Below are 27,937 nucleotides of genomic sequence, written 5' to 3' on the forward strand. Positions count from 1 at the left end.
AGAGGGGAACAATTACCTATTTTTTCCTGGATGAGAAACCTTTTGTGATGAGGTGTGCCACGTGAAGGATTTCCTGACTACTGTGGTGATATGATTATCAAAGGAGAGACTACTGTCCACCTGTGTCCCAAGGTCTCTTATCTTACTTTCGGTGTTAAGTAGACTACTACCTATGTGGTAGTTCATGGGTACTGAGTTTTTACCAAAAGGGATGACAATGCACTTTTTGGTATTGAGCTTGAGGCCATGGCTTTGACACCAGCCATCTGTCTCAGCGAGGCCCTTTTGTAGGATGTGCACATCTTTTGGAGTCTTGATTATAGCTCCTAGTTTGCAGTCGTCTGCGAACTTCGTTAGCCAAAGACCTTCAGTGTTGACCTGTACTTCAGAGAAGTAGATACCAAACAGGAGGACCCAGGACTGAACCCTCTGGTACTCCACTTGTCACTGGTCTGAAGTTGAATTTGGAGTCTGCTACTTTCACAGTGTGGGTTCTGTCAGTGAGCCAGTTGGCAACCCATCTTGTGACATAAGGATTTATACCTACTTTAGTGAGTTTATCTATAATTTCAGAGTGGGTGATCATGTCGAAAGCCTTGGCGAGATCTAGATAGGCTGTGTGAAGCACCTTACCCTCATCTACGGCTTTGGTGACTGCTTCAAAGAAGTCTGTCAGGTTTAGGAGACATGATCTGCCTTTTTCAAACCTGAACTGGGTGGGGTCCTGAGTTTGGAGATTACCAATGTCATTGTTTATAAGTTCCATGATGATATGTTCCATAGCCTTGCAGACAAGGCTCATTAGGCTAATGGGGCGGTAGATTCAAGGGTCTGTGGTGGCTCCCACTATGTGGAGTGGAATAACTGTTGCTGTGCGCCATTCAGTGGGCACATAGCCTGAGGTGAGGCTATGATTGAACATGGTACTTAGGTGGGGTGTCAGTTCGTTCTGTAGTTCATGTAGAACACAGCCTGGGATGTGGTCAGGTCCAATGGATGCTGTTTTCTTGGCTTTGGATAGTGTGTTTTTCACCTGTGCAGCCATGATTACAGGAACTTTGCATTCTTCTGGTATAGAGATGGGCCCTTTAGGGGATGACAGGGGGGTAAAGTTAGCACTGAACCTATCTGCCAGGATGTTGGCAATATCAGTTGGTTCTGTATATTTAGTGCCATTGTGCTGCAACTCAGAGCAGATCTGAGTGTTGCCACTGAGATTCTTGACATAGCTATAGAATGCTTGGTGGTTGTCTTCAGAATCAGTGGTGATTTTGTTTTCATAACTAGCGTTGGAGGATTTTATGAGAGATCTCAGCTTCTTACTGAGCCTGACCATGGAGTTTCTCCAATCATGGGATTTTGCTCTTTTTTGCAACAGTTTCTTTCTTCTGTTGTAGAATTTGTTTATGGCAGGGGACCACCAGATTGGCTTCCTTTATTTGGAGGATAGCATCTTGGTTCTGTTAGGGATTGCACGATCCATGCACTCGTGTAAGTGCTTATAATCTGCATTTGTGTAGGATTCAGTAGTCATACCTCTACTGTCCGTCAGCATGGGTGTCGTGAAGTTTGCCACTTCGGTCTTAAGAAGCGTGAAGTTGGCTTTGGAGAAATTTTTTACTGTGGTTTCCCTAATGGGGGGTGGGGGAGGGCTGTGGATGTCTAGGGTGATTTGCTTGTGGTCGGATCTGACCAACGAGGAATTGATCTCTGGTGTGGAGCACCATTTGCCCATGTTGGTAATAACCAGATCTAGGATATCGCTGCCCCTGGTGGGGGTGTGGATAAGTTGATCCATGGCATTGGAATTTATAAATTCCAGAAAACGTTGAGCACAAGAGTTGGTACAGGAGTAGTTTTCCCAGTTAATGGTAGGGTAGTTGAAATCACCCATTAATAGGGTGTTAGGTTGTACCCTAATATTTTCCAGTGTATTAAGAAATGAGGAGTGGGAATCCTGGGGCATGGTGGGGGATCTGTAGCAAGCTACAATTTGGACTGCGGTCTTACCCAGAGTTAGTTGCACTTGAATAATCTCTGATGCATTATGCTGAGCAACTAGCCTGGAGATGTAGATATCCTTAATGAATATGGACACACCACCACCTTTAGTGTTTCGGTCCAGGTTAGGTGGCCAAAAGGTGTGGTATGAATTATAGCCTGGTAATGCAGGGGTACTCTCTGCAGCCTTGAACCAGGTCTCTGTCACTGCACAGATGTCGATGTTCTCCATTTTAAGGAGTGCCTTGAGAGAGTGCATGTTGAGGTTTAGACTTCTAGCATTGAGTAGCAATACCCTTAGATTCTTCTTGCCTGTACCTGTTAGGGTGGTGAATTTGTCATTTGAACCTTGCCTAAAAAAGGCACTATAGGGGTGGCTAGAGCCTTAACCAGTATCCAGAATCCCAGGGGCGACAGGTGCAGGCCATCTCTGGCAAAGCATCGTGGCTTGTCGGTCATGTCATCCCAGGCAGACAGATACTGGATCCCCTTAGAATGGCACCAGAAGCTTAGCCAATTGTTGAAGTCAATCATTTTGTCCTTGTACTGTGGTATCATTCTGGGTGATGGCAGGATGCTACTCTGGGCTAGGGTCATACCTGCCTGGGCTACAAGATCAGACAGCTCCTTCATGTCCCTTTTCATGTAGTCCAAGGAGGTAAGTCTCAGGTCATTCACACCAACATGGACAATGACAGAATCATATTTGTACTTGTTGTGGAGTGACCTGAGTGCATCCGTTATGTGGCATATCCTGGCAACTGACAGGCAGCTGACAGTAACTTTCTCCTTGTTTAGCCTGGTGAGTGGAACATCAGTGTGCCTGACTATAGAGTCACCTGTGACTAGAGTGTTGGGTACGTTGTTATGCCTTATGGGCTGTGGTTGAATGGCACACTGAGTTTGTGGGCTATGTGTTATTTGGGTTGTGTTGGGGGTGGAGGTTGCTTGTGTTTCTGCTTTGGAGGTCCCTGTTGCTTGAGCAGGTTTTTACTGAGAGCCTCCATGAATGTAGGTGTGTGTTTTGTGTTTCTATGTGTGTGTTTTGGTGGTGTAGGTTTTGAGGGATTATGTGCTGAGTGTGGTGTGGTGCAAGTGTTTACCTTCTCCTCTTGACTGTCTAGTTCAGTCTTGGGTGAAGAGAGCTTTCCTTCCAGTTTGGCTATATAAGTGCATCTCTCACAGGTTGTAGTGTTGGGTGGTAGGATGAGAGGGTTGTCTGTGTACATGAGGCAATTACTGCATTGCCTCAAGATGCCCAGATTCATCAGGTAGACAAGAGGAAACACTGGGAGCTGACCCTTAGACATGCTTGGATAGGTGCTTATTTGTTAAGTACTAGAAACTGTTTTCCTCTAGACAGTGAGGAAAGTTGAGTGCTGTAGTAATTTGTAGCTTATTTAGTGCTTACAATAAGTTCTGAACAAGTGCTGAGCTCAAAGAAACAGACGAGTGCTGAAACAAAAAACTGGCTACTTCTAAGAAACAAAATTAACCTAGAAGGCTTCCCTCCAACACAGAAAGGCTTAGGGGCCTAGAAGCCTACAAATAGTCCTGGACACAGCAAATCTATATCCAGGTTAGACTACCCACAGGAAAGGAAGGAAACAAGCTTAGAAATTTTTTTTTTTTTTTTTACTGGAAAGAGAGAAAGGAGTAGCAGAAACTAAGCTGCTTGGCCTTCTCAAATGTTCTCCCTGTACTGGGTAGAATGAGGTAATGACACTAGACTGGGAGGAGGGTCCCAGATCAAATTTACACTAGGGGCGGGCAACTGCAAAGCCACCAACTATAAAAACACCATACCAATAGGGAGGGAGTGTGTGAAACAAACTGCAGAAATGTTTCTCACAGCAGAAAAGCAGCAGTGAGCCTTTAAATGAAAGTTTTAAACAGCTAAAGGAGCATCTAGAAAAAGAGTTTAACTGAAACAAGTTATCAGAAACAAACAGCCAAACAGATGCTTAATAAAAGTGGACAATTTCCAGTTAATACCTCACACACAGTGAAACTAGCTAGAAAAATATACAGTACACAAAGTGCTATAAATAAAGAAATAAAGAACAAAATAAGCAAAAAAACAGGATACTTAATGTTATATATTATAGTTCCGGGTTTGCTCAGTGTCCTTCCTTCGATTAGCTCAGTGTATTTTATACACTGGCAAATCTTGTCCAATACTATATACTCTTCCTTTTGAATACATTGAGTACCAGTGAGGGATTCTCTAAACTAAACAAGATAGTGTTATTTAGCTCATATGGAATTCAATCGTCCCTGGAGTCTACAGTATTCCTATAACTGCCTATGATGCTTTGTTGTTTAGGGTATTTAAAGGATAGGTTCACAGATATTAGTGGGAGATAGAGGAGGCACCATTTGTAAGGAATTAATCATTTACTCCGACAAGAGCTTTTGTGTGCAACTGGGTTTGGTCTAGTAGAATGTCTTACTACTTATTTGAAACTATAATGCACTTGTTGTTTCTTTGGTGCTAACAAGTCCAGTCTAAAGTCACCCAGAATTATAATGTTGCATTTATGGCTTAATTTTGTTAAAACCAGTATAGATTTATATAACAGCTATAGCACAGAGGAAGATGAATATATTAGTTTTGTATGGTCACTTGTGCAGACTTATGATTTGGCACTTGCATTAAGTACACTGTTCTGTAGACAGTGTACTTGGGTAGGGATTCTATTCTCTCTGCAGTCAACTGTGCTTCACTCAGATGGTCAACAGAGAAGCCAGTTTGGTAGATTTTCATTTGTAGAAGCAGCTTACACAAGTAATGTCGTGCTTACCTTGTATTTTCCTGATTAACAACATTGTGTCCCCTCCACTCTTTTCCACTGTACTGTTGTTAAGGAATATTTGATATTTTTGTTGAATTGCTGTGATGGGACATACATTATCCTCAACCGTATTTCGCTTATCTCGGGCATCCCTGCTTTTAGGTAGACAGTGTTTGTTCTTTAACAGTGTGTGCATTAAGGTTGGCTATTTTAAATCCTTTGTTGCTGCTACTTGTGTTTTCTTGGGTAGTGAGTATTGTTGAGTGGGGAGGGAAAGACAGTAATAAGGAGATTATTAGCTGTGTTTGATTGTTGCTGTTGAGTAACTGCTGAGGTGATGGCTTAGGGATGATGACCGCTGAATCAGGAAGCTTCAGTATAACTCAGTAACTTATAATTAACCACTTTGAGCTACTGTAGGTTGGTAAGCTTTAGGATAACTATGTTTTGAGTTAAGGATGATGTCCATTGAAATACTAAGATTTAGGATAACTTAGTAACTTACAATTAATCACATTTTGACTCATGCAGTGGCATGCTTTGTTAAGATGCTTTTAGTTTTATATACTGTTGTATTTGGGCAAAGAGACAATAGCTCTGATCAGGTATTATGTTTGGAGGTTGTATATGAATGCTGTACATGAGTGCCCATCTTCATGAACAGATACAGTATTACAATTCTTGGCATTTTGCTTAAGGCCACAGCCTTGGAACCATTTGTTTGTACATATTAGGCCCTTCTGGAAAATCTGGGAATTAGCAGACACAGTCAGCCACAGGCCTTTAACAGCTGCCTTGCCATCATATTAACATTCATACATTTACAAAGCCCAAACTAATCCATTGTTATTCAGTTGTGCTTCGTTTTTCTTGTTAAGTATTGTTATTGTATCATAGTCCACTAAATCACAAAACTAAGGTCCTGTCAATTTTATGAGCACTTTGCTATGTGATATATGTAAAGGACGTCCAATAAGAAGAAATGCAACCAAGAAATATGTGTAATCCAAGGCACACAGGACCCGAACTTAAAAATATTCAAACAGCCAGCAATAGCGTATAAAATCCTGTTTAATGTTAAAAGTCCGAACAGCCACAGTAAGTCGGCCAAACAGCAAGAACAAAAATCAGCCAAGCGCTTTCACCCGGTAATTACCAGGCTTTTTCAAGGCAAACAAGACTATCCAGTACAAAAACTTTTTAAATAGTGAAGGTAATCCAGTTAAAACTCCACCCATTAATTAAGCTGCAAACCTAATGAAACGGGTTTGCTGGCTGTTTGAATATTTTTAAGTTCGGGTCCTGTGTGCCTTGGATTACAAATATATATGTAAAGGATCCTAGTAGAAGGTCTGCCATGTGCTAAATGGGTAACCAACTGACTATTTAAACTTTGCAATAATGGCATCTGCTGGAGGGTAAGGGTACTAAAGCTACATATTGGTCCAGATTCCTAAAGACTTGCTCTCTGTGTAAGGGACTTATCCTGGAGTAAGTCACTGCCCGATTAAAAAATACTTGCTGTCAGTGTAAGTGACTTAATCAGATGCAAGGCCTAAATCAGGTGTAAGGCCTATATATAAACTAGGCTTGTACCACAGTAAGTCCCTTACATTGAGAACAATTCTTTTGAAATAGTGGCAGAGTTGCATTGTAGTAAGTCACTTGCATTGACAGCAAGTCTTTCAGAATTCAGACAAATTTATTTAATAATGTTTCAAGGGAGCTAAGCTTCTTTTTGGATGCAGTGACAGATACAGGATGGACCCATTTACCTACAGCTTTTCTTGTTTCTGGTATGAAATATGACATTTTCTTTGATCAGAATAGTTATTTTTGAATCTCTGCTTAAGTGCTTTTGTATGGAGCTGAAAATATAGAATCCCCTATAACCAGAGGCCTAAATAGATTAGGGACTGGGCTGTTTCTATGGTCCGGAAGTTTTGGTCTAAAATTAGCCAGTCTAGAGTTCTCTGGATAGGTTTTAACTTTTTCAGAAGTTTTTGAAAAACTGAAGACTAAATGCACAGTTTGTAATTAAAAATAGCAGAAGGAACTTGTAACTTTTTGATGTTTTGGTGATAATCAAAAGATGTAAATTAACATATCATTTGCACAGATTATTAAATGGAGGTTTGGTGGTCAATGGATAATCTATTAGTAGAAAAAAAATCTGAGGAGCAAGGTTTGGAAGGACAGATACTGGCCAGTAGATGCAAAGTGAGTTGGGTATTTTAGCAAGTGTTTTTATTACAGCATTTCATACCTCTCAGCCTCTTAGCACAAGATATATGGACAAAGCTTAAAATGAAGGGGGGGGGGGGACAAAGGCCAAAAAATAGATATAGGTTTTAGACACAGAAAATTAATAGAATAACAGGATTTGTGTTAGCATGCATTTCCTGAAGGATATGAATTATGAAACTCAAATGTATGTCATTATTTAGTGACTTCAGTACTCAATGATTTGGCAAAAAAACTCAGACCAAAAATATGAGGCAAAAATCTGGGCATTCTGCGAAATCTTGACAGGTAACAGGTATGCTGCATTTTCCAAACTGATACTGAACAGATGTGACTCAGAGAAAGGCTGCAGATATGTTGAATGGGACTTCCACTACAGACTGCAAAATATGGAAAAAGCATGTTTTAATATCATCTAACACTGTTAGAGCATTAGCATGATATTTTCAGTTTGTTTTCTTTAGTTTTATTTTGTTTAAAGTAAAACGGGGGGTATATTCTCGTAGAGTGTTTATTATGAGATTTTGCTTTGGGGAGGAGTAAATAAGAAACATTATTAAATAATTTTTGGAAGTTATTTTGGGCAATAGATAATCCTGGATATGTATATGTGTGTGTGTGTGTGTGTGTGGGGGGGGGGGCTTGGCTTTTGGTCCTTCTGTTTGGTGGGTTAACTTATTCCCCAATATTTTTTTTTCTTATAGTGCAAATACTTTCCTGTATTGCTATATCCAGCTCCTAATGTCTAAATCATAATTATGTTTTCCTTTCTTTACTATTTCTGTGATGTCATCTTCACTTTTTTTTGCACTGTTGTTAAACCTCTTAATCACACTTCTGGATGTATGTTTGTATTCATGCTTACTACTATCTAATGAGTTATCTTTTTTTTGCCAAAATTATTATTATTATTAATTTTTTTCTGCCCCACAATGACTGCTGACCATCTGGCCAATCACTGCAACACTGCCCATTCATTCACTACTAAGTGAGGGTTGATCAGGGTACAGTTGCTGTCCAGGCAACCAGTAGGAGATTTTCATACAAACCTTGCTTCCTGACAAATGACCATTAGTGCTGCTTGTGTCAGTCATCCAATGAGCAGAGCATAGGACTGCCACTGAATTTTATGAGTTATGTAAAAATACAGTAGTCCTTCCCACTAGGAAAGGATAGCCCCGTCAGTTCTTTGCTCTCCACCAATCCACTCAGATGGAAATCACATTTTCAGATACGCATGCATCCTTTCACCACTTGGACAGAAAAGTGGACACGGCCCCTTCCCAACTCTTGTAACCTCAGTCAGCATTTTTAGCAACAGGGCTGCTAATCATATCATGATCAATTAGGTCACAGTCAGCGCTTATTCCCTTTATATGTCTGTGCCATGAAACTGCCTCATTACCATAGTTATCATAAACATTAAGTATTTAATAGCCTGCTTTTCCATTTCCTGTATACCCAGTACATCCAATAGGATATACAACTTGGAGGAGGTTATAACCTTTTTAATCACTTGCTCTATTTGTGAAAATTACCACCTTAACCACTTCCTGTATTTGTTTCTAGAAAGATTGAATGCTGGGGCATGTATATAGAAGGAGAAAATGCTTGGCTTTGTCTATTTCACCTACATTCCACTAAGACAATACCCATCTTACTGTTTATCATTATGGAACTTCAGAAATGCGTCTTGTTTTAAAGAGACCGTATATGTATTAATGTGTTTATTTGCATTCACTGAATGGGATAGCATAAATGTGCATAACTGTGCCAAGGCCATTTTTAGTAGAGGTGTGTCTAAATGATATGAAGTTAAAGCAGTGATACATAAGCTGAAAAAATACACAAAGTAATATATATGTATAGAGTTACTATACTGATATCTTACATGAATAATGCACATTCTGGGAAAGGATAGAAGACAATCATAAATCAAAAATATGTTAGAATGCTAATATAAGTCACAATTAAACCTTGAGATGCAAGATAATAATTATGCAGCAACATGATCCTGCTGTTTTCTTTACAGGAAGCTGTAAAGCTAGAGTATAAAGGGAGAGGGTAGAAAAGCAGATAGAACAAAAGAAGGTTGGCAGGTGAAAACAATTAGAAGGGGAGGGAGCGGTTATAAAAGGGCGGATAAGGGAAATAGGGAACATAAGAGTGTCAGATACAGATATACTATTGAAGGGAACATGGAAGGTGAGATGGTGGTGGAAATAGATTTTTGACTGAAATTAAGTGTGTATGACAGATGGGGTAAGGATACTGTGACAAAAACACGTTTTTCATTCATCATAAAACGTTCCCCATTTTCCTTGTAATTTCCTAATTCATTTCCTACAACTGCTCCACACTTACACCATTACCCAGAGGGTTTAGGAAGAGCATGGCCCTCGTGCTCATCCACATTTTGAAAATGTACACACATGTACTGTTTCTTCTCCTTACTACAGCTATATATTGTACTTTAAAAACCTATAATTAAAGATGACTACACTTGTCTAATGTGTTTTAAAATTCTGTAAGTGAGGCTGATGGTTTCCATGATTCCATAAACGTCTAGGACTAGTGCTTGTTAGTAGTATTAATGGAGAATAGTGGCAAACACATAAGTTTTCAAAACCTACACATATCCTAGCAGAGTTATTTATAGAACTTCTGGCACCTTATTACAAATGTCCTGTACCAAAACTTTTTGGTCATATGTCCAGATGGGTAAGGCTGGGCACTCCTCTTACTGATATACTGTTATGATACTATGGGCTTGGAGCTGCATGGGTACTAGCAGATCAGAATTCCTGCTAGCATTTTAAACAGCAGAATTGTTAAAATGCATTATCAGAATCATATTTCTTTAATACGAGTGCTATAGACTGGACATAACAGACACTGAAAAGCCATCGACACTGTCCTCAAACTATTTCCTTGGAAAAGGATGACCAGTGCTCTGTTTATAATGCCTGAACTCATCTGATAATAAACATGGGTCAGAAGGGTTGGTAATTGTTTACATTAGAATACATGAGATCACAGTAGCTAGTCCCAACCCTAGTGTGACATGGGCAGAGATGCAGCTGCAGGTACACAGGAATATTGGCTCCCACATAAAGGGTGGTTTATTTAAAAAGAGTTTGTATTCATTTTTTTCTACAATCTCTAAACAGTCCCTGCTTTTCCTCATTTTTGCCCCGTCTCTTGTAAGTTTTCTCTTTTTTTTTTTTACTCAGTAATTATAATTGGTTTACTATTAAAATGTAGAAGTGCAGTTAGGTGAACACGGGAATGCCAAATGTGTGTTGGCTAATTCCTGTACTGCCGAACTACAATTCTACAAAATGTCCTTTGGCAAATGCCACTGCGCATTTGCTCATATGAGGTTGAGATTATGAATAGGGATTGCAGTGCAATGCGAATTATGAAATTTACCATTTTACTCAGGTCCTCTGAACTGCCTCATTTAGCTACCATGTTGTTATTCTGTGGAAAATTCTAATTAATTTTTCTGAATCTCTGGACTAAAAGAGAAGGAAGGTCGATCTGCTCCTTTCCCTTGCTATCCTAAGGCATTGAAATAACTGGCTTATGATCACAGGTAACGATTTCTTACTTGACATTAATTCTGTTTTTGAGCTGTACAAATATTTAATTAAATTGGAGTTCTCAATATCATGAAAAAAAAAAAAAATAAACCGAGTACCACACACTTCTAGCAAATTCTAAACAAAGCAATACTAAAATGTCTTATGCTGAAGCTACAAAAATAATCCTTGCCGAACCCTCCAGGATCTACGAAGACTATCAGCAGAAATCCAAACCGTATCACATTTAGGTACACCTTAAACAAAGCAACCAGGACCGAATGAAAACACCTCAAATCTGCTACACCACCCCATTCTACTAATAAAAATATTTTAGCGATCAGTGACTTCATAGTCAAGTACACACATTCTCCATTTACTAAGGTAGACAAAGACAGAGTGATGGTCAGCTGTCATTCGGGGGGGGGGTCTCTGACATCTCAAAGTCTCTTAAATCCCTCTCAATTAGCAAATAGGACAAGGACATGGCAGTGTTCTACACTGGAGTGAAAGACCTGGGGCACAGAGCTCTTCAAGCATGTTACAAATATAGAGAAGACAGGGATCCTGACTGTCTCCAAGAATGATGCCTAGGTACAAAGAAAAGATAACCGGCTTCAACAATTGGTCAAGTCCAAGGAAATATAGAACGTTTCAGAATGGGATGAGATGCTCAATAAGCCTAATTTCTTAACAAGGGATGTCCTGCAGGTCTCATTCCAAAGCTACAGCATAATGGCTACAGCCTTCACTCCCCCTATAGCACTTTTTTTTAGGCAGAGGCCAGCTAATGGACATCCTAACATAAATAACATATGCAATCCAAAACTGGATCACATTAAAGTGGCTCTACTCAATGCCAGAAGTTTCAGCAACAAGCTGCCTGATCTTCTGGTTCTCCTGCATTTAAAACAAATTCATATTTGTTAAATTACTGTAGTTTGGTTTAAGTCTACAGAAAACACTCCCTCCATACCTGTTTTTGCATCTACCATGCCTTCAGGGACAATTTTACAAAGTACCTATCACAACCTGAGAAACAGACAGCCCCTGCAGATTAAGCACCCTTCATATGAGAACTGGATGGATACTTACAAATTCATTCTAAGCTTGACTGCCATAGCCCTCTTAGAGAAATGGGTATGATGGGTATTGGCGAGATGTAAATGGTCACAAGACTAAGTTGCCTTTAATTTCCTATGATTCTTATGGTGACTGTGTATTGAGGCTGGCACATTTAACAGCTAGAATGGTAAGAGAAAAATGACTTGAAGGAATCAAGTTTTTTTGAAGTCTGTATTTCAGTAAAAAATTCCGATTACCTAACAGGCTAGCATCTGGGACTGTAAATCTGGAATGGCAAAATTAATGACTTTCTTGAAAGAATGCATAGATGTTGCTTTTGGTGACGGATGTAAAATAGCACTCCTAAGTCTGTATTTGTTACCAGTGAGTCACTTGTGCACCAATCAGATGATGTCATCATCACACAAGATTAAGGCAGCAGGAACTGAGCAAAACATAGATGTATCTTATCAGCAGAAAAATATCTTTGTCTGTTCTGCTACCTGTTCTTCTTTCAGCTTTTCCCGGTTAAGGGTCGCCACAGTGAATCACCTGTTCGCTCATGATTGGCAGTGGAGTTTTACGGTGTCAAGTTGCCACCCCGGCACCCAATCTTCTACAGAGGGCACGCACGCACGCACGCATACACACCTAGGGCCAATTTAGTGTGTCCAATCCAACTACAGAATCTCTTCGGGATGTGGGAGGAAACCGGAGCACCCGGAGAAAACCCATGCAACCACAGGGAGGACATGCAGACTCTGCACAAAAGGCACCCTATCCGAGGATTAAACCAGAGAACCTCTTGCTGCGAGGTGGCAATGCTAACCGCTGCACCACCATGGCTGCTCTGTTCTGCTACCTGTTGCATTAGCCAAGATTATAGGATTCTCAGAATGCCTGCTGTATCTACCTCAAACCAGGTTTTGGTGTAGGTTATACTACAGTTACTTGCTAAAATTGTCCTTATTAATGATTCTGTGCTACATCCAACTGAACTTTGTAGCAATGACTGGGGGTCTGGAGATGTAGCTAGTGACATCTAATATGAGCGGTCTTTGACTTATTAAAAGCTATAAATTAAACTGAATAAAAGTCATTCAGAAAGCTGTAGACATGAGTGACAACTGTGTTTAACTGCAGCGTAACAACAGCAGAAAATGTCATTACAGAACACTGCTATAAGATTAATGTAGCCCAATGGGGTAGGTAGGCATGGAAGTATGGGGTGGGGTACAAATCAACCAATACTGCAACTGCTGTAGTAGTGACAAGGTATTGGAGAGTACCTGAAACAGTGACTGTGCCTCCAGCTCTGCAAGATGCCTCTGTTGGGGAACTATTACAGATCACTAGGTGTGGTATTAACTATAATACAGCTGCATAAAATACTGAATCTGCAAACTAAATATCTGCCATAACAGTGCCAACTTATTCAAACTGTAATACAGAAATGTTAGCCATCTCAATGCATACCTGAGGTGACAAAAAGTAGCATCATGAAGTCTCACTTGCAGTAACACTGAATAATATATGATGCAATGCACAAGCTGTAAAGCAGCAACTACAAGCCCACTCCACCCCACACAAAGTATTATTATATCTGAAGTACAAAACAGTACAGAGATGTTAAACATACACTTTAGCCAATAATTAAAACAAGTCATAGTAAGGAGCAAGTCATTTGAAAGTACTAGAACAAACCATTGAGGCTCCAGTCCCAAATTTTGCTTACCATGTCATCATTATTTTTAAAAATTATATATTAGGAGTTAGTTGACAAAAGAGACTAGTAGAGAAGATGCTAAGCAGAAGTGTTAAAAATCCAGCTCAACATTCAGTATGACACAGAAGAGAAACTGCTAACAAGCTGGTACAGAAATAACACTTCTCAGGTTTCATGAAGATCATAGTGAGCAGAAAAAAAACTTTGCAAAATATACATTACTTGCTTAAAGACTTAACTTCATTAAGAGAACTGGAAATGTTGCCAGTCAAGAGAAGAAACAGCAGCAGTGGGTGACACCCACATTCACTCTAGTTATTTCTTGTTTCTAATAAAACTTGATTAACAATGCCACTTTACATACATACATATATATATATATTATATATATATATATATATATATATATATATATTATATATATATATATATATATATATATATATATATATATATACACACACACACACACACACACACACACACACACACAGCTTATTGTCTTATATCCCACCTAACTCAACTCCAAAAAGTGTTCATTTTCCTGAGCAGTCATTCTCATCTACTGATTCCCGACTTAGTGTTCTTATGTTTTTACATTCTCTTCTAAGCTGCTTTCTACAAAGTATTCTTATGATGTGGATGGGCTGGAAGCCCATTCAGGTTTGGTTTGTCTGCCTTGCGACCAGTAAGTGCTGACAGATGATCCTTCTCTCAGAAATCATAAACTGAATTACAGGAGTACTCCCTGAATGAATTAATACTTTCCTCCCACCTCTGAAATATCTTGTTTTACAGGCTAAGGCAATTCTCTCTCCTTACAGCATGTGCCTTTATTCTTATATTACTAACTCAGTTGTAGCTGAAGAGAGTTTACAGGATTTGTCTTCTAATCCAGTTATCAAATAATTAGCTATATAAACCTGTGTGCAAAGGCTGAGCATGTTAAATCACTGGTTACATTACCATCCTTCAGGCAATCGTAGCATTCTTTAATTTTCTTTTTGTACAATACAAGTATGCACTTGGGTGACAAAAACATTACGTTTTGAGACCTGATATGTTCTTATTAGAAATAAATTCAGTCCATCATTTTATTGGGGGAAAAGTATGTGCTACAATATCACACAAGTAAGATATAAACAAATATTAACTCAAGTTATATATCTACAGCATACTACTTACTGTTCATGGGTTTGAAAAGGCAGGACACGTGTTTTAGTGTTGTATATTAAATGTACAAGCAGAGTTTTAGAATGACTTAGCTAGATGCTATATTGCATGTAGTCGGATAAAGCAAGTTGATATTTGTGTTATTACTAACAACAGAATATACAAAAAGTTTGTGTAGTCATAAATTTGTGTACATTTTTACATCTCTATTTTGTATGTCTTTATTTTTTTTAATATTAGTAATTTTGATTTAAGTAACTCAACAATTGTTTTCATTTGGAGAGGATTATTTGTTTTTATTTATGATCAGTGAAATTCACACATGTATGAAAACAGAATACTGTTCAATTACTTTTCAGATACTGTTGTAAATGCTGTATCCTGCTAAAATGACTTTGTGTTGCAGTTAACCACCAGTATATTCCAGCACTCGGCTTTGTCAAATGCAAGCCAGTACTACACAGGGTACACTTTGCCTTAGACCAATGTCATTTTTAAGTTAGACATTTCATCCACACAAGTGAGCTAGCCCAGGGGACCTTTTTGACATTCCTCCTGGGTCAAAAGCAATGAGAAGTTGACAAAGAAAAAAAGAATATGAAACAAGTGCCAAAAAACACACCAACTCCAATAAAAAAGCACTTGTAGGAAATAAGGCTGCAGGCAATGGTTCGTTGAGTTTAATCAGGCAACTAAAAGCACATGAACGCTAGAAACACTCCACACTGCATTTTCGTTTACATATGACTACTTCAGACCATTGCCTGCAGCCTTATTTCCTACAAGTGCTTTTTTATTGGAGAAGTTGACAAAGAAATAAAATAATGTACAAATATTTCAGAATTCTAAAAATTGAAATTCAGTAATAGCTTTTATATATATCTATTTATCTATATCTATCTATAATGTATAATATGTATATACAGATATGGATCCCCTTCAAATCATCATAGACCAAATCAGCAAACCACAGAACATAGAGAACAAAACACCAAATTTTCTAATCAATGAAATGTAATAATGCCAAAAGTTCAGAACACTGAAATAATACTACACGTGCCAGCGCAGGACTAACTGTCCTGATAGTGTACATTCGCTCAGAGCTATGAGAACAGGTAACTTATAGGTTTTAAGTTTTTATGATAATTTACCTGTTGCAAAGATTGTTGGTGGAGATCACGGTACAGTGCAGATCAAGACATTTAGCCTTTTCCCCACTGTAGTGCGATCTCGGAGTTGGTATATACAAGTTTCACAGGGTGTGTAGCTTCCTGCAAAAAACATTGTGAAGTTTATAGTAGTCCATTTAGTTGTTACTTTTAAATTGTTTAGTAACATTTGTAAGTGTTTAGGATGGCACATGAATAGTGATGTTTCAGAGTTGTGAATGTTCAGCATTGTAAAGTTTCATTGATTAGATACTTTGGGTTTTGACCAAGACATTCTGTGGTTCGCTGATTTGGTATGCGTTAATATGAAGTAGATCCATATTATATATATATATATATATATATATATATATATATATATATATATATATACACACACACACACACACACATATACACACATATATATATATATATATATATATATATATATATATATATTACACACATACACACACACACACACACATAAATAGTTATAGATATACACACACATTGATATATATATATATATATATATATATATATATATATATATATATATATATAAAAAACACTAGATGGTTTATAAGCTGTCTGTGCAATATATATATATATATATATATATATATATATATATATATATATATAAAAACACTAGATGGTTTATAAGCTGTCTGTGCATAAAAAAATAGCAATCACTTTGTGCTCTTGGTAGATGACTGCAGCAGCAGATGCAGTACTGCAGACATTGTTGATGTACTTGAACTTTGGGTAGTGCCACAAAAAACAAGATTCCAGGTACAAGAGGAGGCAAAGAGATTCCTTTATATGGGTTGCAGAGTTCACTTGCCATAACAGTGTGAGGAGTTTTGCAATCCAAAAGAACCTTACAGTACAACCACTGCTTTTCAGGTTTCAAATGAGCCAACTGATGGGATACGAACATCTAGTGATGATTTTCCATGGGTGTCTGCAATGGCAGAATTAGTGCAGGCTACATACAAGGAACCAATGCCAGAAGTACAAACAGTGTTCAGACTCACAGAGATGTTTTCAATTGGAGTTGGAATTCAGGGTTCAACTCTAAGACTACTGCTGTTCATACAAGTGATAAACTAAGCAACCATTGAAATGTCAGCACCGGCTTGAGCAAGTCCTTTAATGCTGAGACTGAATGGCCAGAAAATGGACTTTATATTTATTAAATCCAAGATGGCTATATCTCACAATGCTCTCCTGTCCCTGTTGGGCAGTAAGGACCATCATCAGTCAGCCAGTCTAGAGGAATTGTTAAAATCTTTCACTCAGAACTGACAAAGCATGCTAACCACTACAACATAGTTTGTTTAACATAGGCTATCCAAATCTGCAGTGTATTTAGCTACTTAGTACATATTGTATTCTTTAATATTTCTATAAATGTATTTCAACCTGTCTGCATTTTAGGGGATTTCCTCCCCTTGTATATAATCAGCTACTATAAAATGCTTTTTATGTGCATTTTTGTGCAGCCTTTCTCCCCAACTCATTGTAAAATATTTAATCTGTTGTGGGGCTTTCTCCCCTTGTATACAATTACTCAACTACTATTTAAATGTTTTTGAATTTGTTGTGGTGCTTTTCTCCCTGGTCCCTCCATATAATACAGGCTTTTGGCTCAGATGGACTTTCCCAATAATCAAAGGACAAATAAAATAAAAATAAAAATTTGTATTTCCAGTAATTTTAGCAATACTGAAGAGATCTCACAGACATCAGCAACTTTCCACCTTAGAGCAATTTCTATGCCACACACGTCTCTAATGAATAGAAACATAGGTAATGACACCTGTTGCTTCTGGCTCTCTTTCTTCAAATTAGACCATATATGCTGGATTCAGGAGCTTCACAAATTATTTTTCCACCCACAGTCAAAGACATTACATCTCACTTTCATTATTCACTTAACATCAAGAAAACCACTGTACATTTTCCAGCCAAAGATTCACTGGCCTCTTTCCTGTGCTCATGATACAAGGTTTGATTCCTTTCAGTCATTTACTTGTTTATTGTATTTGATTACCAGGAAAGACTGACTGAGCAATCAAAACACCTTTTTAGCTGAGGCCCAGAAAGGAAAACACCAAATGACATACATACATTATATATATATATACATTATATATATATATATATATATATATATATATATATATATATATATATATATATATATATATATACACACATACACACATACACACAAGATATGAGATTGCAAACATCTCTGCTAAGACGAGATAATTAAAATGAAATCCAATGTTGCATTCACATTGCAGCCTACTACAGAGTTTAATTCTCAATACACCACTCCAGTAACATTGATGGAGATGTGTGAAAATTTACTTTGAATCAAAAAAGAAGAACAATATAATCATACAAACAACACACAGAGTTGCAGTTCTGTTGAAATATATGTAGTTACTTTTCATTACAACAATTAACAGAGGTGGATATCTGTGTACAGACTTTAGTTTTAGATTCATGAAATCATCTTTGAGGATTATTCTGTAATAATGCAGCAAGAAATGCTAATAATTGTAATATGTGTGTCAACAAAAATTAGTTTACAATAGTTTGAGAGGAAAAGGGTGGGTAGAAGATAATGGTTCCTAGGGGGGAAAAAGGAGAATGTATAGGAGATCTCCTGACTATGTGGCTCTGTGCAAGGCAGTCAACCAGATGGTGATCTCAGGCCACCCCCTGAAAACAGACAATTTGTCCAGGGAGCTTACCCAGTCAACACACAGGCTAAAAAATATTGTTCATTAAAGACAATTTGTGACTAGAACAAAGTCCTCATTGGGATTCACATCATGGCAAGATGTAGCTCTAAATCATACTCCACACATTCTAGTATCTCCATTACTACCCACATGGGGGATAGCTACAGTACAGAGTCAGGTACTGTAACTAGACCCAGAAGTACTTTCATGGTCTCCAAGAAGAACAAATATTTTGAATCGTTGTTAGGTGCATAGGTTCATAGGTATTTATTAAAACTAATGACCACAAGGGCCTTTTTAAGCCTAGCCATGCATCCCAAATCTCTGACAAGTTCTGATACCCTTGATAAGTGTAAGCATGGGCCTGGGAGATGAACCGTTTACAGATTACCTGTGTCCATTAGAGACATAGGTGCCAAACCAGGGATGAATTTTCAGTTTCCGATCCAATTGTTCAAGTTGCACTTGAATTGAGTTAAGGAGGAACTCTGCTTCACACAGATGGGGAGCCTGATCCATAGATGGTGTAGTCTCTGAGATACATACCTCTCTCTCCATACAGGCAAACTTGTAATATAGGGAGCTGGAGAGGAACAAGAACTTCATCCCTTGTTTGGCACCAATGTCTGTAATGGATAAAGCAGCCTGTAAATAGTTTATCTCCCAGGACCCTGCTTGTAAATGTTTCGCCTCCCAAGCCCCTGCTTACACTTATCAAGGGTACCAGAAATTGTCAGAGATTTGGAATGCATCCTAGACTTAAAAGGCCCTTTCAGTAGCAAGTCTAGTACACACCTACGAATGTATGACCTTTGTCCCCCCTGGCAAAATTCACTCTTTAAAGCACTTGTCAGTGGCTTGTGAGCATACAACTATCCACATTAGGTCTCTTCACTGGTGCATCTCCAAAGTGGAGGCAGAGCCCTTCCCAAGACTGAGAAGTTAGGGTTCCATAACCATCACCATATGTATTTCTGCAGAAATAGGATCGGCTATATTTCTAGATGGACCCTTTCAGATTGTTTCACAGACTCTGGCTCCATCTATAGCAGTGTGGCCAGTTTCCTTTTCCAAAGTTTAATGGGTGGTAAATCACTCTACTCCCGATTCTCACATGACTAGCATTGACTTATTCCCACTCTTCTCTTTGCAGATGATGATGATCCAAACACGAAACTGCACATGCAATTTTGCCTTCTGTTCAGAGATATGCAAATTGTAACTTTGCAATTTGCAGACAATTTTGTCCTTCTGCCCTCATAATCTCAGGTGTTGTAGCGTCTCATTACTGAATGTAAAGTTACTATGATAAAATCAACACCTCCTAATCAGAAGCCAGGGTCCTCTTCTGGAAAAGAACATGATGTTGTCTGAAGGGGAGAAGAAAGTAACTATCCCAAATGGAGGTATTTTTGGGAACTTGCAAATTCATGAGGGCAGAAAGAATCAAGAAATTGATCAGCAGATTAATGCAGTGGTGGTAAAGCAACAAGCATTGCTCAAAAGTCTGCTGGTGAAATGAAAGCTGAGGCAATGGATAAAGTTGTCAGTTTGTTAGCATATGTACTCATCCTCAGTTATGGTCACAGACTTTAAATAGTGTCTAACAAAATTAGATCATGGAATACCTCTCAACCTCTCAGCACAAGAAATCGGGGGGGGGGGTGCGGTGCAAAGGCTGAAAAATAGACAATTTTTAAATATTACTCTTAGAAGGTTACTAGTATAATAGTTATTGTGTTAGCATGCATTTCCTAAAGGTTATGAAGTTTGAAACTCATATGTCTGTCATTATTTTGTTACTTCAATCCTCACTGGATTTGACAGAAAACCACAAATGTCATGAGAAACAGATCAAAAGTATGAGGCAAACATCTGGACCTTCTGTGAAAGTGTGGACAGTTGAAAGGTGTGGCTCATGGATACTTGCAATTGGAATTTACATCCCTTTCCAGCATGCAAAAGCTTCATCTCAGTGAAAGAGTAAGTAGCTTGACAATCTGTGAAGATCATGGAGGACTACTGCTGCTACTCAGGATACAAAGGAGTGAGTTGAGATGATCTACGCCTCACAGGAAGTGCATCAGACATAGCCCAGTGGGAGGATTCCTAGGTTAGGCCCTGGATATGTTGGAAAAAGTATAGCCTCAGCTTACTTTGAACACCTAGAGATAATCTTTCAGCTCTTTACTGTTGCTCATTACTGGGATATCTGGTCTGCCTTGCTTACCTCATTACAACCTATGATTCAGACCAGAACAAGGAGTTTAGAAAATGGATGGATGGATGGATGGATGAATGGAGAAAAGTAATGAACTGTTTTTGACTCTGGAGGCTTCTCTCTCAACTTCTCTACTAAAAATATTCAGTACTCGTCTAATTAACATCGCAAGACATTTGTTTCCAAGTAATATTATGATATATGTGTGGGCTAATCGATACTGTCAAAAACTTTAATTTGTGGTGGTCTGTGGGTAACAAGAATATAATCACACCAGTTAATACTGCATGCTGGGGTAAATTACATAGGAATTACTTACAAGGCTTACCTGGGATCCTGCATCTTTTCATGCTAATAAAATTCTGTTATTCCCACCAACATACTAGCTGATTCATGGATTACTCTGTAAATAACCTCTAGCCCAACTGTTATTTAGGTTTCCTTTGCAGATGATAAAAAGTATTAAGTAGGAAAAAACTGCCTGTAAGTGTCATGTAATGTTTGGGTGAGCTGTCAGAAAGGTTTCACAGTCTTGTGCCCACTAGCTGTCAGGATAGATTCTGGCAACTTCACTACACTGTAACAATAAAGAAAGAGTGTATTGGAAAAAAGTATGCATGTATGGATGGGATGGATGGAGAATGCACCCCTTCACAGATAACTACAGTCAGTTCATTTAATCAAGATATAGTCTTTCTAACCACTGTACATATGTAACATGGGGTGCACTGAAGCTGAAGATATACATTACTAAGCACAGAAAATTCACAGACAGAGAGAGAGAGAGAGAAACAGGGAGTATGCTACACAAAGTTAAAAGAAAAATGTTTCAGAGGTTTATCACTGAATTCTATATTAGAAGATCTGCTGATTTTTTTTTCCTTAAATTTGAAGCAGGACTACCGCTTAATTTCCAGAGTGTGCACATCAAGAAATGCATTCAGTTCAGTGCTACTCTATTATCACAACAAAGTGAGGTAACATCATTAATAATAACTGTTGTACAGATTACACTTAAAGGGATGATATTTGATGTAGTGAACAGTATAAAATTTGATTTTTTTGAGATTAGTGTTAAACACTGCAAACAACACACACACACACACACACACACACACACACATTATCCAACACGAAACTCGGAAATGCTGGTAAACAGGTTTTCTACCATTTCTGGATGACTTGCTGTTGGTAGCACTGACCATTCCTTTAACTAGGTTTGAGAACACAAAAAAAAAAAAAAAAAAAGAAAGGGAGATAAGCTGGCAGTTTTTAATTGACCAGCACAGGTTTCCCTGCTGAAGAGATCATGTAGTCCAAAAGCTCAGAATTGTTGTGTTGTAAAATCTATGCTGGCCCAGTATAACCTCGGAGTTCTAATATTTTCTGTATGTGGTCCAGCACTTCTACCTCTGAATTTAATACCTTTTCTTTTGATATGATTTACTGCTTCTAATTCTCTAAGAATGCATTTTGATCACCTAAAGCAATCCATTCAGTAGCCTTAGCAGATTAGTTGTTCATGTATGCAGTATTATACAATTCCCATCCTGGACCTGCAGTGAACCATATGTTTTTTTCTGCTTTGACTGGGGATTCCATTTTCCCATCCTCTCACAGAAAACATAGGATCATCAACTTTTGCAACCCCTCTCCCCTTTCATGCTATTCTTACTACATTGAAAGTATGCCCCCCCCCCCCCCCACACACACACACACTTTAAGAGCAGATGGTACTAAGTATTAGTTGTTGAATTGTCTGGGCTAAACTTCAACTGATGCCAGTATACATTGCTCTGTTGCTGTGCCACTCAGCTATATACACACACTAACAGTCATACAAGTTTGGGTTGGCGATAGCATTCATATACCCATGATCACATATGCAAACATACATGCAATAATAAGCAGCTAAAGAGTCATATTTTGATGTCCATCTGCAGGCATATATCTGAACACACACCATGGATAAGCATGCAGAAATACATACATATACATCTAAACGCCTGAATGCAGACACATGCCTATACATACACAGCTCTAAGGAATATATGTCACAGCACTGATCACTATGTATAACACAGACTTGATCTTCAACAATTTGTGTGTTTTGGATGAAGGTTTGCTCTCATGCATCTTTGGCAGTGGTAATAGTATGATAACGCAGTTATTTCTGATACTGGGCATAGGAGGAAGAACTGCAAAATGCACAAGTGGTGCACACTCAAGCAACATCAAATGAAACTAATTCTATAACATTATACAGTTGCAAGTATGCTGGTTCTCTGCCTGCCTCTGACAAAATGGCAAAGTTTTTATGCACTACATTGGGTTTTGATATTTATAGCCACACATTATATATCTATAGATTTAAAGGAAGGTGTACCTTTTGCAGGTGTATGAGCAAACAGGTACATCATGTTACCTATAAATATTTAAGAGTTAACACGAATACAGTGATTGCTTGAAACACAGCAGCACAGATATGTCACGTAAAAAAGAGATGCAATTGTGCATCGACATATAAGGTACTCTGCACTGTTTTGCTCTTCTCTGCTAATATGCTCACAGATATATTGCATCAAATATGCATATCTGATGCAATCTGCTACATGTTTCTTAACTGTATGTTCAGTGAATGATTATTAACAAGGTGTATCAGATAAATTAAATACATCATAGCATGAACAAACATAAATAGGAATTTTGTGTGACCATCATTAGGTTCAGCTCCTGCTTCTCTCATTACACATTTTCTGAGAAAATACCAATACTTGAATGATGACCCGTCTTTTACCGGTCACATTTTCAATAAGTATGTACATCATCAGTTAGTTCTTTTTGTCTTCACAGAAAAAGCTGAGAAAACACCTACTTATTTTCATTTCTGAACATTCATGAGAGCTTAGCCAACTATATTCTTCTATACTGAATCATCTAAAAATGCCACATTTCTGTTTTTGCACTAAAATACGGGCTCTGTAGTATTTATTAGCTTTTGCGTACCCAGTCAAAACCTCCTGTAATCTTATCACCTGCTTACCTTTATATGCAGTTGGACAGCCAAATATTGGAGACTTGAAGCTGATCCAGTGGTTAGGTAATGGTTATGATTTGATACATAAAAATAAATCCAAACATCTGAAGTATTGTTTTAGTCCAAACCAGGAGTCCTAGAACTGCTATTTTCGTCTCTTTTCTGCTTTTCATCTGTTTTAAACTTTCTAAGAATATCTGTGTTCTCTTCTTCTATTCCTTGTAACAAAATATATTTTCTTGATTTCTGCCTCTGTTTCTGTTCCACTGTCAGCAGTTTGCTAAATCCACATCAGGGGAAAGTGGGCTCTCCTAATATATTTCAGAAATCACCAAGCGAGGCAAAAGCGTCCGTAATAGAAATAATTGCTTGTAGCTTCTTCTCTTCTCCCAGTCTGGTAAACCCAGATTAGAATACCTGGTGTATCTGAGGTAGTACAATAGATATTTTAAAACTGTCTTCTTGCTGGAAAACAAAGGAAGACAAAAGTATGCTTGCCTTCTGATTTAATTTAATTTATTTTTAACATTAGGTTTAGTGTGAATTATCAGAGTTTTAAGAGCAGGAAATGGGAGGTAATACAGATTCCCAAAAGCATCTCTTGTTTTGTAACTTGTTTTATCCACTTTTTGATAATTAAACACATATATATTCCAGGTTGGTAACTTACTCATTTGTTAGTAAGAAGGTTAAAAAAATCCCACAACTGAGTGTGTGATCTTTACAGGCAGAAATTAATTTTGCTGGGAATTCTGTCTTCAGCTATCCCTTCTGGCTTACCAACAACACTGAAGAACTCCATTCCCTCCTGTCCTAACCTGAAGCTGGTGGAATCCACATTAAAAAAGATTCTGAGATCTGAAAGGTGAAGGTGCAAAGCAGAATGAAGCCTTAGAGGGATTTAAGGAACATGGATGAGCCCAAATCTTTAGGAGGAAGAGCTGCTGAAGAGAAAGCAGGTTTCCTCTAGGTACTGCTGAATAACCTGCCTCACATCCTTTTCTGCACATGATATATGCCCATGTCTCCTGACATTCAAAGAAGAAAAAAAGCACCAGGAGAGAAAGAGATTTATTACACAGGCCCCTGCAAATTACTAGCAGTGTAGCTGTCTCACAGGCTCAGCTGGGTCCTAAAACCTGTCCGATTGTCATCAGCACCACCCCTGATGATTTTTTCCTAGTAGTCTAGAAACCAGCTCCTGGGTCTAAAAGCCCTAAATATTTTTACACCTGTCATTTTTTTAACTGTCATGCTTCGCAGCTGCTGCTTTGCAATATTTAAATAAAACTGAAAACTGCAAAAAGCAGCTGTTTGTATTTTAAGACATTGTCAGTTCTTTTCATTAGATAACTTAGAAAATGTGTATGTATGAGCAGGAAAACTAACAAACAGACGAGAAAAGGTAATGCATAAAGATGTGTTAATTCTGATACTATAGTAAATTATCTAAGAGGCAGGCATATGCTTAATAGCTCACAAATACAACATAAGTATCGATCAGGTAGATTCAGATACAAATGTTTTTGGTGACATCAGCATGGCAGCAAAATGGCAGTTATCAGACAGAGAAATTATGAAAAAAGTCTTATTCATGAAAAGGCAAAGATCATACCTTCTATTTCAGTGTTACCACCCACATACGTAATGTCATGTATTGAAATGAAAAAAAAATTAAAATCAAATGCAAACAGAAATTACTGTTGGATCATAGCATATAATGTTTCACACACAGAACCACACACACATGTGAGTGTGTGTGTGTGTGTGTGTGTGTGTGTGTGTGTGTGTGTGTGTGTGTGCGTGTGTGTGTGCGTGAGCCTAATTTTACTTGATTTACTAGCGGAAGAAGTTCAAAACATGCTGCTTGCTGTTACCTCCAGAGCCTTTGGTCTGGTTATCTGAGAGTGAAGTTAAAGCTGACTCTTGCTTCTGAAGATAATCACATTTCAAGGTACAGAATTCAGAGGAAAAAAATCATATATCAAAGAAACAGCACTCAAAATAGCTAAAATAATCAGATGTGGAGGATACTGTATACATAATATTAGCACAATATTTCATGAATCCTAATGCTGGATAGGAACCTTGGAGTGTCTGCCAAAACACTGTGATGCACATAACAGAAGGGAACACAGAACAGAAGGTCCAAGAAACTGAACCCAAATAACTATAATGCTAAAAAGAATGTTACTTTAAGCATTTAAAACAAACACTGTAACTTAATTGTTTTTCTCAGGTACAGCATCTTGTTTTGGTGTGTGTGTGTGTGTGTGTGTGTGTGTGTGTGTGTGTGTGTGTGTGTGTGTGTGTGTGTGTGTGTGTGTGAGTGTGTGTATGCATGTATGTGGGAGGACTTACACTTTATTTTATTTATTTTTTTAGCAGATAGCTGGGATTGAACCTCAAGACCCCCTTTAATCCATGACCTAATATATTATATATAATTTAATTGTTGATGTCAAAGTATAGCGTAAGTAATTGCATCATTATATTATTAGCAAATTTCCAACCAATGTGGAGAGGATAAGTGCTAACATCAATCACATACAAGATTTTTGCAAAGCATGATACTAGATTATGTAGTACCAGTATACAGTTGCTAAGAGAAATATGCAGGACTTGAAAATATGCCAATAACAGCTCAAAACAGATGAACAACAGTAATGTCAGAATACTGGTGATTATAACTTCACCTAAAATGTTATAGTTATTTATATTAGGAATTTAAGGTGATTAGAGAACAAGACCAAGGGAACAGTTTAGATATGGTGGCCAGGTAATATATTTTATTGAGTTAAAAGAGAAAAGTGAGGCAATGAAAAAGTATTGTCATCAGTTTTAAATGAGAAACATGAGCTGTTCTTCCCTCTTGTGAATGTAGAGGGTACATTTTCTGCAAAATGAATTTCAATTAAACAACTTAATTTGCAGTAACCAGCTTTAATATAGCTATGCTAGCATTTTTGTTAGTTATGGTTTGAATGCAGCCACTGAAAAGTCATTAGCAGTACAGTTTAAGAAAAGAATAAGAATAGCTTTATTATTTATTTTTATTTCATTGAATTTTATTTACCTGGTTACCTCTTCTGGGTCAGGCTGAGTTTTAGAGATGACACAGGGAGAAAACTCCTAACTGCGGAAGTAAATACAAGCAAAACAATTACATAAAATATTAAAAATATGCAACACCTAGTAATCATTCACTTTTTACAACAGCAAAAGCAGGTTTCAAAATGACACACTGTTGGAATGATAGCTGTATAATGAGACAAAGGAAAATAAAAAAAAATTAGATATTGATCTATAAATAGCACAATATACCATGTGCTGCACAGTATATGGAAGCAATCATACAGCATTTTCTTCTGTACCCTTTGTATAAACAGCTTGAAAGAACCTAAAAGGCACAAAGATGCCTTATTGTAGACACTAGAGAGTTATACAACTTAAACTATTCAGAAATGCTTCAGAAACAACTTGTATGTTGTTTCTTACTGATTCCTAAGAGGTGACTTCTGTCTGGTCTACAAGACAATACCTGACCCAGTTCCACCTGAAAGATATGCCTTCAATGTACCAATGGGAGGGGGCAAACAACAGATCAGGGGGCCTAATACAAAAGCTAGAAATCAGTAATAGGAAAATGAGACAGATATGTACACAACACCTTACAAGATTAATAACCTTTCCCTTACAATCAGAAATCAATCGTGCTATACATATGGGAAGTAGAAAATATGAATATGGGCTTATGTCAATCAAATTTCTTGAAGGACTGTTGGTTTTAAACCTGGCAATTGAACCTATAAAACTACTAGGTTCATACAGTCAGCACCACACAGAGTGAACAGACTTATATTCCATAATAAATGGTAAACCACTACGAATACATATTCATAATCTGTACCACAAGCATTTAGCTGATATATGCATAAAACCTACCCCAGGATTCAGTAAGGGTCCATGCAGGAATAGCTTATTCCTGCATGGAAATGACCGTTTAAGAGCAGCACGGCAGTGGCCATGCATAGTTATGAAGGCGTGCTGCCTCTGCTCCTAAATGGATATGGAGTATGGATGAGTGCAGGGGGAGTGTCCTAGAGCAGAGCTCTCACAATATACACACCCCTGCACTCAAGAATTGCCGTTCGGTAATTACAGTGAGCGAGAAT

The 27,937-nt window shown here is 37.9% G+C and overlaps 1 protein-coding gene across 2 annotated transcripts in view; it reads right to left on the minus strand.

Annotated features, from left to right (window-relative positions):
* The window catches only part of LOC122812081 (gamma-aminobutyric acid type B receptor subunit 1-like), a 2,214,644-nt gene extending 2,189,831 nt beyond the window's left edge, over nt 1–24,813 (minus strand). For both annotated transcript variants that reach the window (XM_044084349.1, XM_044084350.1), the window contains exon 1: nt 23,769–24,813. The gene's annotated coding sequence lies outside the window, so the exon portion shown is untranslated. The remainder of the gene's footprint in view (nt 1–23,768) is intronic.
* Between the last annotated feature and the right edge of the window lie 3,124 nt (nt 24,814–27,937).

This window comes from Protopterus annectens, chromosome 9.part0 (assembly GCF_019279795.1).
Source record: "Protopterus annectens isolate FY-2018-M chromosome 9.part0, PAN1.0, whole genome shotgun sequence".
NCBI lineage: Eukaryota > Metazoa > Chordata > Ceratodontiformes > Protopteridae > Protopterus > Protopterus annectens.